The sequence below is a fragment of the Rutidosis leptorrhynchoides genome, chromosome 4, assembly GCF_046630445.1.
Source record: "Rutidosis leptorrhynchoides isolate AG116_Rl617_1_P2 chromosome 4, CSIRO_AGI_Rlap_v1, whole genome shotgun sequence".
NCBI classification, from domain to species: Eukaryota; Viridiplantae; Streptophyta; class Magnoliopsida; order Asterales; family Asteraceae; genus Rutidosis; species Rutidosis leptorrhynchoides.
The window spans coordinates 586,932,145-586,941,830 of NC_092336.1; positions in this window are offsets into that span (position 1 = coordinate 586,932,145).

A 9,686-nucleotide genomic window follows, 5' to 3' on the forward strand; every position below is an offset into this window, starting at 1 on the left:
ATTCACATGAGACTTGTTCTAACATGCTTATACATGAATAAAAACCTCAGAAAAATAGTTCGGGACCGAACCCGAACATGTTGACTTTTTCGTTGACTTTGACCAAGTTTGACTTTTAGTCAAACTTAACTAAACACTTATGCAATCGTTCTAGTCTTTCTTTTATACTTGATTCTTGCATGAAACTTGACAACGTGATTCACATGCTATACTTTTCGAGTCGTAACGAGCCATAGGACTAACTGAACACATTTCACCCGACCCTGTGTCGTAACCGGTTAATTGATACAACTTATTTGTTTAGGTCAAGGCTAAACAACTATCATGCACACGTTTACTTTGTGAAGTACTTTTATACTCGTGCACTCGAGGTGAGATCATAGTCCCACCTTTTCAACAACTTTTTATACTTTTAAATTGTGGGCTGAGAAACATATACTTTGTTACATTTTGTACTACTTACTTTTATACTTTGAACACAAGTACAAGGAAAACAAACATTCCACAGCGAGTTAGAACAAAAATCCTCAATTCGATTATCATTAGTTACACTTGCAGGGTGTAAGCGAGAACTTATATTGTGTGGCCATACGGGTTTGACAAACCCTCATTACGGACGGTTCGCTACCGTCTACGGATGAAATATATTTTCGAGAAACAGTGTATGTTCTAACACTATTGTGATGGGGTTCTATGGAAGGAAACGTTAAGTCTTGATAATTGGGTGCTCGCGAACAATACTTTTGGAATGCAAACGATTTTGATAATCAACTATGGGAATACTAAATCTTGTGGTTCAAAAACAACGTTTACAAATACATCTATGATTTCACCAACGTTTTTCGTTGACAGTTTTCTATATGTTTCTCAGGTTCATACTCGGCTACTTGATACATGCTTCCGCACACTTTGATTTCTTGCTTGAGGTCAAGCATACATGCATACGCTAGTGATAGCACTTTTGGATTAAACCTTAAAGCATACATACTTACGCTATTTATAGCAACTGTGATTTTCAACTTATATTATGTCGCAAGTTATTTCATTTATACTTTACAATTTTTTGTAATCTTAAACTTGTTGTTGAATTGTTTGTAAACTAAACTTTGCAAGTCTTGTACGTTTCAAATGAATGCGACATAATTTTGGTCAAACGAGTCTCATATAGGGACTATGACTACGCAACGGGACCTAAGTAGTCGGCGCCGTCAATGACGATTTGGTCGGGTCGCTACAGATGGTATCAGAGCGTTGGTTGTAGGGAACTAGGATATGCATTAGTGTGTCTGACAGAGTCGTTAGGACGCATTAGTGAATCTAGACTACAACCGGATAGTTAGCCATTGCATTCTGACATACATTTGCTATAGATAGCACATACTTGAATACTTGTGCATTATACTTGAATCATTTTTAGGCAAACTTTTTAATGGTACCCAACCTTCATCATACGAACTCGTATTCCGCCACTTTTTGGTAACACACGTGAATTCAAGGTTTATACGCGTACGGATGACCACGACTTCGTTAGTCACTCTAGTTCAGGAATTCTGACTCCTTGGTTGTTATCCACCCCGTCTCAGCTTACTATCCACAAGTGTTGTAAAGTTACCACCACCACTCTAGATGAGTATCGTCATCACTATTTATCACTACGGTTGTGTACTACTTGTTATCATGACTCGTTACTCTTTTTATACCTAAATATATTATTGTCTGACTCGAACCGCATTGATGTGAACAATCATTTATACACTTCCCTTGGGGAACGCTTCCTTAGAGTTGCAGAAATTCTTTCGATTTAATACGAGTCACGTTTGAGACGTCGTTACATTTTGTTCATTTTAGATCTTCACGATGACACGAACTTGAATCTATGGAGTAATGTGGGAATGGAGGTATGAGTTAGCGTAATATAACGACACTCGATCAACGTGGTCATATTACGGTAAGACATACCAAAGTTCTAATGACTCGTGATGGTGATTGGACTCGATCAACCTAATCACCACCATGTGCCATGTACATGACTTCATCTATTCATGATTGGACATCTGAAAACTCTGAAAGTACTGACAACAACCATACCGGGGACACACCTTCGAATGTTGTCGAACCATATTTATGCTTCCGAATGAATGACGAATTCTTTCAACTTCAAACATACGTTATACATGAATACTATCTCGTCCTCGCACAGTTTTATCAACGAACTACAATATACCTGTTATGCTCACACCGAGGTGGAAACTTCTCTCGTATTACACTCGTACTTCCGTATAAGGAAATCTTTGATTCTAAATTTTCAATGGAGAGATAGACTCTTCACGTTATACTAGTACTCGCCTCGAGGGTGAATAGCCCCGACGAACGTTTTCAGAAACCGATGAGAACTTGCTCCGACAAACGTTTTTGGAAACAGATAAATCTTCCGCGACGCGAATTTTTCTTGAGAAACTTGTCCTAACAAACTTGTTCAAATATACCTTACGGAATGTACTTTGTTTCGGATCGAGATCCTCGTTTCACTTCTAGATTTCGGAGTGCCTTACAAAAAGCCTCGGGACCACGTTTAGACATGAGTACCGCGTACCATCCAAAACCCGACGGACCGAACAAACATACGATTCAAACATTGGAAACCGTAATACGAATTTGTGTTACCAACTTCAAACCACTTGAGAAAAGTCTTGCCTTTAACCAGAATCTCTTACCACGATAGTTATCATTCGATTCTTAACGTCACACCTTTTGAAACCACATGTGACCGGAAACGTCATTCTCTTTTGTCGAACAAAGTAAACGATGATCAATTCACCGGGGCCGAGCTTATTCATGAGCAATCGAGAGGATTTATTCATATTCAAGCAAGACCCAATGCGACTCGTAATCACCAGGAGCTATGCCGATGTTACACGTAAACCTTTCGAATTCCATGGGAAACCGCGTCACGTTAAAATTCGCACTTTGAGGAGGTGTAATCCGTTTCGGGAAACATAGAAAGCTAAATCCGTGATATTTTAATCCTTTTGAAATCTTGGGGCGTTTTAGACCCGTTGCTAGCCGTTTAGATTTTCCGGCTCATTTCGAGTCTCCGTTTATCCTACATTCGATGTATCAACTTAAAGACGTGTTTTGCGAAACAAGAACTTGTCATTCCTTTTCGATAAGCTTACTATCGACAATAAACTTCATTCCTAGGAGGACCGGTTGAAACCATGAATCGTGAACTCAAACTCTAAGACGACGTTAAACCCCGACCGTCAAAGTTCGTTGAAATACCCTAGAACGTACTTCTCCCTCATTCGTAAATTGGCAACACAAGATCTCGAGGAAGATTCAACAACTACTACTTCCAACTAAATTTCGGGATGAAATTTCTTTTGAGGTGTGGATAATGTAACATCCCGCGTTTTTCCGTTAAATTTATTTTAACACCGTCTTTTTTTTTAATGACATCTCTCGTCACCTATATTTGTACACTTCGTTAACTAGTGTTCTTGATAATCCCGTTACTCGATTACAACATCTCTCATTAACTTGCGTTTTAAAAATATTCGATCGGTTAAATTCCGCACCCGCTTTGAAACTCGAGGGACCGGAGTTGCCAAATGGGCAAACTAGTTGACTAGGTCAACTAGTCAACCCATTTTTCCACCATTCATTCATTCCATCATCTCCCTCATCTCTTTTCTCTCCATCTCAAGAACACACACATAAACCCATTCCATTCATTCATCATCTAAATTCAATCTTGGAAGCTCACAACAAATCCGACTACATATTCTTGATCCTCTCATCATTCTCTACGATTTGATACTAACTACACCGAGTTTGGGTAACTTTCTAAAAACTCTAGATTTCTATAAATTCGTGTTTTTGACTTGAAATTGTGTTAGTTAGTGTCTATGGCTCGTGTCTAGCATGAATATATGTTTTGTTTGCTCGATTTGTTGATTTGAGTAACTAGTTTGAACTTTTGAAGTGGGTTAGCTTAATCTTTGATTTTGGATGATTAAAAGTTGTTTAATTGTTAAAGTTCATGTTTTAATTGTGTTACTAGTATCATTAGCTACATTTTGATGTGTAGGTTGATTAAGAAAACTTCAAAAACCCGATTAAGGATTTTGTGATGTTTGACTAGGGTTTGATAGACTTTGAAATGAACTTTTGATGCGTTGAATGCTTGTTAATGTTGTTAGTAAGTGTTTAGATGCAATGTATGCTTAATTACCTTCGAAACGGCATATCGTATGTGTAAATTGGATTCCCGAATCATAAAATACGTTTTACGAACTTGAAACTTTGAAAATAAACCTTTCTTGATCAATTGACGAGTTTTCGGTTATTGTAAATGATGTTTTTGCTTGATGAAAAGTGGTTAGTTGTATTCCTTGTCAAAATACCTTTCCAACGATATAAGATACTTGTTTTGGATGTTTACGGTTTAGGATTTATGGGTATTTGAAGTTGGATTCGTGCTTGAGTGTGAAAACTGCCAGAATTTCTCTGCACAGGTAATGGCGCGGCGCGCCAAAGTGGGCTGTCCAATTTTGTCAATTTTTGAATAATGTTTGCTATGCTACGCACCCCCGATTCACATGAGACTTGTTCTAACATGCTTATACATGAATAAAAACCTCAGAAAAATAGTTCGGGACCGAACCCGAACGTGTTGACTTTTTCGTTGACTTTGACCAAGTTTGACTTTTAGTCAAACTTAACTAAACACTTATGCAATCGTTCTAGTCTTTCTTTTATACTTGATTCTTGCATGAAACTTGACAACGTGATTCACATGCTATACTTTTCGAGTCGTAACGAGCCATAGGACTAATTGAACACATTTCACCCGACCTTGTGTCGTAACCGGTTAATTGATACAACTTATTTGTTTAGGTCAAGGCTAAACAACTATCATGCACACGTTTACTTTGTGAAGTACTTTTATACTCGTGCACTCGAGGTGAGATCATAGTCCCACCTTTTCAACAACTTTTTATACTTTTAAATTGTGGGCTGAGAAACATATACTTTGTTACATTTTGTACTACTTACTTTTATACTTTGAACACAAGTACAAGGAAAACAAACATTCCACAGCGAGTTAGAACAAAAATCCTCAATTCGATTATCATTAGTTACACTTGCAGGGTGTAAGCGAGAACTTATATTGTGTGGCCATACGGGTTTGACAAACCCTCATTACGGACGGTTCGCTACCGTCTACGGATGAAATATATTTTCGAGAAACAGTGTATGTTCTAACACTATTGTGATGGGGTTCTATGGAAGGAAACATTAAGTCTTGATAATTGGGTGCTCGCGAACAATACTTTTGGAATGCAAACGATTTTGATAATCAACTATGGGAATACTAAATCTTGTGGTTCAAAAACAACGTTTACAAATACATCTATGATTTCACCAACGTTTTTCGTTGACAGTTTTCTATATGTTTCTCAGGTTCATACTCGGCTACTTGATACATGCTTCCGCACACTTTGATTTCTTGCTTGAGGTCAAGCATACATGCATACGCTAGTGATAGCACTTTTGGATTAAACCTTAAAGCATACATACTTACGCTATTTATAGCAACTGTGATTTTCAACTTATATTATGTCGCAAGTTATTTCATTTATACTTTACAATTTTTTGTAATCTTAAACTTGTTGTTGAATTGTTTGTAAACTAAACTTTGCAAGTCTTGTACGTTTCAAATGAATGCGACATAATTTTGGTCAAACGAGTCTCATATAGGGACTATGACTACGCAACGGGACCTAAGTAGTCGGCGCCGTCAATGACGATTTGGTCGGGTCGCTACATATATTTCCCGGGTATTACCTACCCGTTAAAGATTTCACAATTAATACTTTGTACAAAAGAATTTTTATTACCGTCTTTATGAAAATATATGTATGTATATTTTCTTCAGATGTAACACAGATTTAATGAGTTAATATCATATTAAGCTCATTTAATTTTCGGCTTGACATAGAAATGATTAATCTCTAAAATATTAAAGATTACATAATCTTTGCGGAGTATTTCACTAATGTAATCGATACTTCATTATTTATTCTTATTGATATTCCTCGGTGAAGGATGTTGGTGCTCGTGGAATTTTTGTGAAGCTTACAAGGCACAGATGATGTTTTCTGAAAAGTTTCGAGTATATTGAAATTGAAAATGTAAAATCAATTATGTAATTGATTAATACACTTGGTTTATTATGAAATGGAATTCATGGAGTTGAAACGGAGATTGTAGTTAACAATGGTTAAGTTGTTAAGGAAGGATGTACATCATTGCATATTAGTAATATGAACTAACCGAGTAGTACCTAGCAGTTAAGATTCACACGTAATATATTAGTACGAAAATATTTATTTTGATTTCAAAATTCATATATATCAAATATACATAAAATTTCTTCAGGGGAAATGAGTTAATACTTCATCAGTTATTATTGTTGGTATTTCTTGGTAACTACGGTGCGTATGACGTTGATGCTCGTGGAATAGATTGTGAAGTTGGGGTTTGCGATGCGGATGTTGTTGGTGGTGGTAATGGTACTGTTGGTGTTGTTGTCGGTGGTACTGTTGATGCCGGTGATGCTGCTGGTGTTTGTAACCTTTGCATCATATTCTTCAAAGCCACTACCCGAGCACGAAGCTCGTTGACTTCTTCTACTACACTGGGATGATTGGCGGTTCGGACGAGCGGATGAATAAGATCCAGAATTTGAGATAGTATATTATCGTGACGAGATACTCTGGAAATGAGAGAGAAAATGGTGTCTCGAACAGGTTCGCCGGTAAGTGCTTCAGGTTCTTCGCCAAGAGGGCAATGTGGTGGATGAAAGGGATCGCCTTCTTCTTGTCTCCAATAATTAAGTAGGCTACGAACCCATCCCCAATTCATCCAGAATATATGATGGCTAATTGGTTGATCCATTCTGGTTACACTGTCTTCGGAATTCAGGTGAATATCCATACCGGAATAGCTGTCAGAGTTTGAACTAGATACGGGATCCATCTTGTATAATTAGGGAGATGATTTTTGATATGAATTAGATTATAGAATTTAGTTTGGTATTCTTCAATACATAATTTACATATGTATATATAATACCAAATTTCATAAATCACGGAGAAATTTTCGGAAGATATCAGGAAAAGTTTACAGTAACAGATACGCTAAGATATGAATTTTTGTCTATACACTATTTATACAATAAATGCAGGAAAATGTGTCTAGACTTAAGAATGATAAGCATGTAATTTCCGACAAGAAATGATAAGCAAAACTTTTAACATGCAGACACGGTCGAAGTCCAGACTTACTAATGCATCTTAACAACTATCAGTTAGACACATTCATGCAAGACCTGGTTCGCTAGGACCAATGCTCTGATACCAACTGTGACGATCGCTCCAAATCTATATGGACGAACACGTCATTCATTGATTTCATTGCGAGGTATTTGACCTCTATATGATACGTTTTGTAAACATTGCATTCTTTTGAAAAGGCACACCATAAATGAATATTTAAATCAAAGGTTTTCAACATATGACGATTTCTACATATAGACAATCACCGTATATAATAGTTTACAATAGTACTTCCGTTGACAATGCAGTCAAAATAAGGTACATGATGATGAATTGGTGAATGCAACGTTTTCTTGAAAAATATGCCATATAAGAATCCATGCACATAGCTTGTCTATCATATAAGCAAACAGCGGAAGACTTCTAGGGAACCTGAGAATAAACATGCTAACAAGTGTCAACACAAAGGTTGGTGAGTTCATAGTTTGTATGTTTCGCATAATCTGTATATAAAGATGGATCACAAGATTTAAGTTGTTTCATCCAGAAACGTTTATCAAAATATTCTACGAAGTTGAGCACCCTGGTAACTAAACTTAACGTATATATAATTTGTACCCTTTGTATAATCATCTTAATAATACACGCAAACCAACGTGTACGCTTCTCAAATAGCATACGTCCGTTAAAAGGCTAGTGCTCTAGCTCGGACGGGGATATCAAGCCCTATGGATCCATATACTACTACTCGCGCCCACCAGTTCTTATAACTGGCAGTTACTAGTTACCAAAGCTAAGGGATTTTCGGTTCAAACTCAGTATAGAATTTAGTATGTGCTTGTGTCCATTGCTTTTAAAATAAAGTGCACGCATTCTCAGCCCAAAAATATATATTGCAAAATCATTTAAAAAGGGAGCAAATGAAACTCACCTTAGCAGCACATAAAGTTGTTCATCGTAATGTGACCGAAACTCGGTATATCAAATAATCATAGATCTCAACCTAGAGAACATATGTTGGTCAATAAATGTCTATCAAGCTAGGTCAGGTCATAGTGTATCACAATCCTGATGCTCGAAATTGACATACAAAAGTTATTCAAAGTTGTTTCAAAAAGTCAATTTTGACAATAGTTAAACAAACGAGACGTACCTTATATAAGGATTCATTTACTCGGTTGGTAATATTCAAAAATCCATTTTATCAATCTCGTAAACAAGTTGTTTAAGTATTAATTGCAGATTCAAAAAGCAATTCCAATTAATGTCAATTATAATTCAGTTGACCATATCTTTTGATTCGTTCCTCGAAACTATTCGATATCTAAATGAAAAGTTATTGATTTTTCGCCAGCTTTCCGAAAACATGTATATCATATACCTTTTACCCGTAATATATGTATTTAATTCGTGATTTATTATAAACTGTTTAACGACGAAATTTAGCATACAAGCATGTATAAATATATACACTCGAGCACTAGTATGTATACACTATTAATTTATATAATATAAAATATAAATGCTTACGTATTAATATTGAGATTCAATATTGTAGAAAAGTACGTAGACGTAACGGAGATGATAAACACTAAGTTTGATTCACAATTATACCCCCGAACATTACCCATAACCTCCTTGGCAATAACCCATAATTTCCTTAGCTTTAATTCACTCGAAAATCATTTTTGAAATCGTTTGAACATGACCTCGTCGTAGTATTTTATGTATAATACTAATAAAAATAATATTAATACTACTGATAATAATAAGATTAATATTAATATTAATCTTTAATAATAATAATTATAATAATAATATTAATAATAATATAAATATTACGGAGTATATATCTATATCTGTGTAAGTGTGTGTGATGTTCGAGCAAAACAATTGAATTTATAGTACCTTTTCTGAAAAAGCACCCCATGCGATCGCATGGGATTTGTGCTTCAAGGCCATGCGATCGCATGGCCCTCTGATCCAGCTCACAAACTTTTAACTTTTTGTTTGTCGACATAATTTTATATAATATATATAATATATTTAATTTATATAATTAATTATATATTATATTAAATTCACATGCATAGTTGACTTGTAATTTTTGTTCCGATAAGTCGTACGTCATCACTCGACTTATGTCCCGGTTCCGGTTTTTCAAATGTCCCTTCGTACGCTGAGAAAACTTGTATTTTACATTTCGTGTCACATACCTTTGTCAAAATATAGCCTTAAATTATCCCTAAACTATACCACTCAAAGTATATCTTAAACTTTCGAGTATTTTGATCATTTACTTTTATAAATCATCGTCTCGCTATTTGTTAATATATATATAAT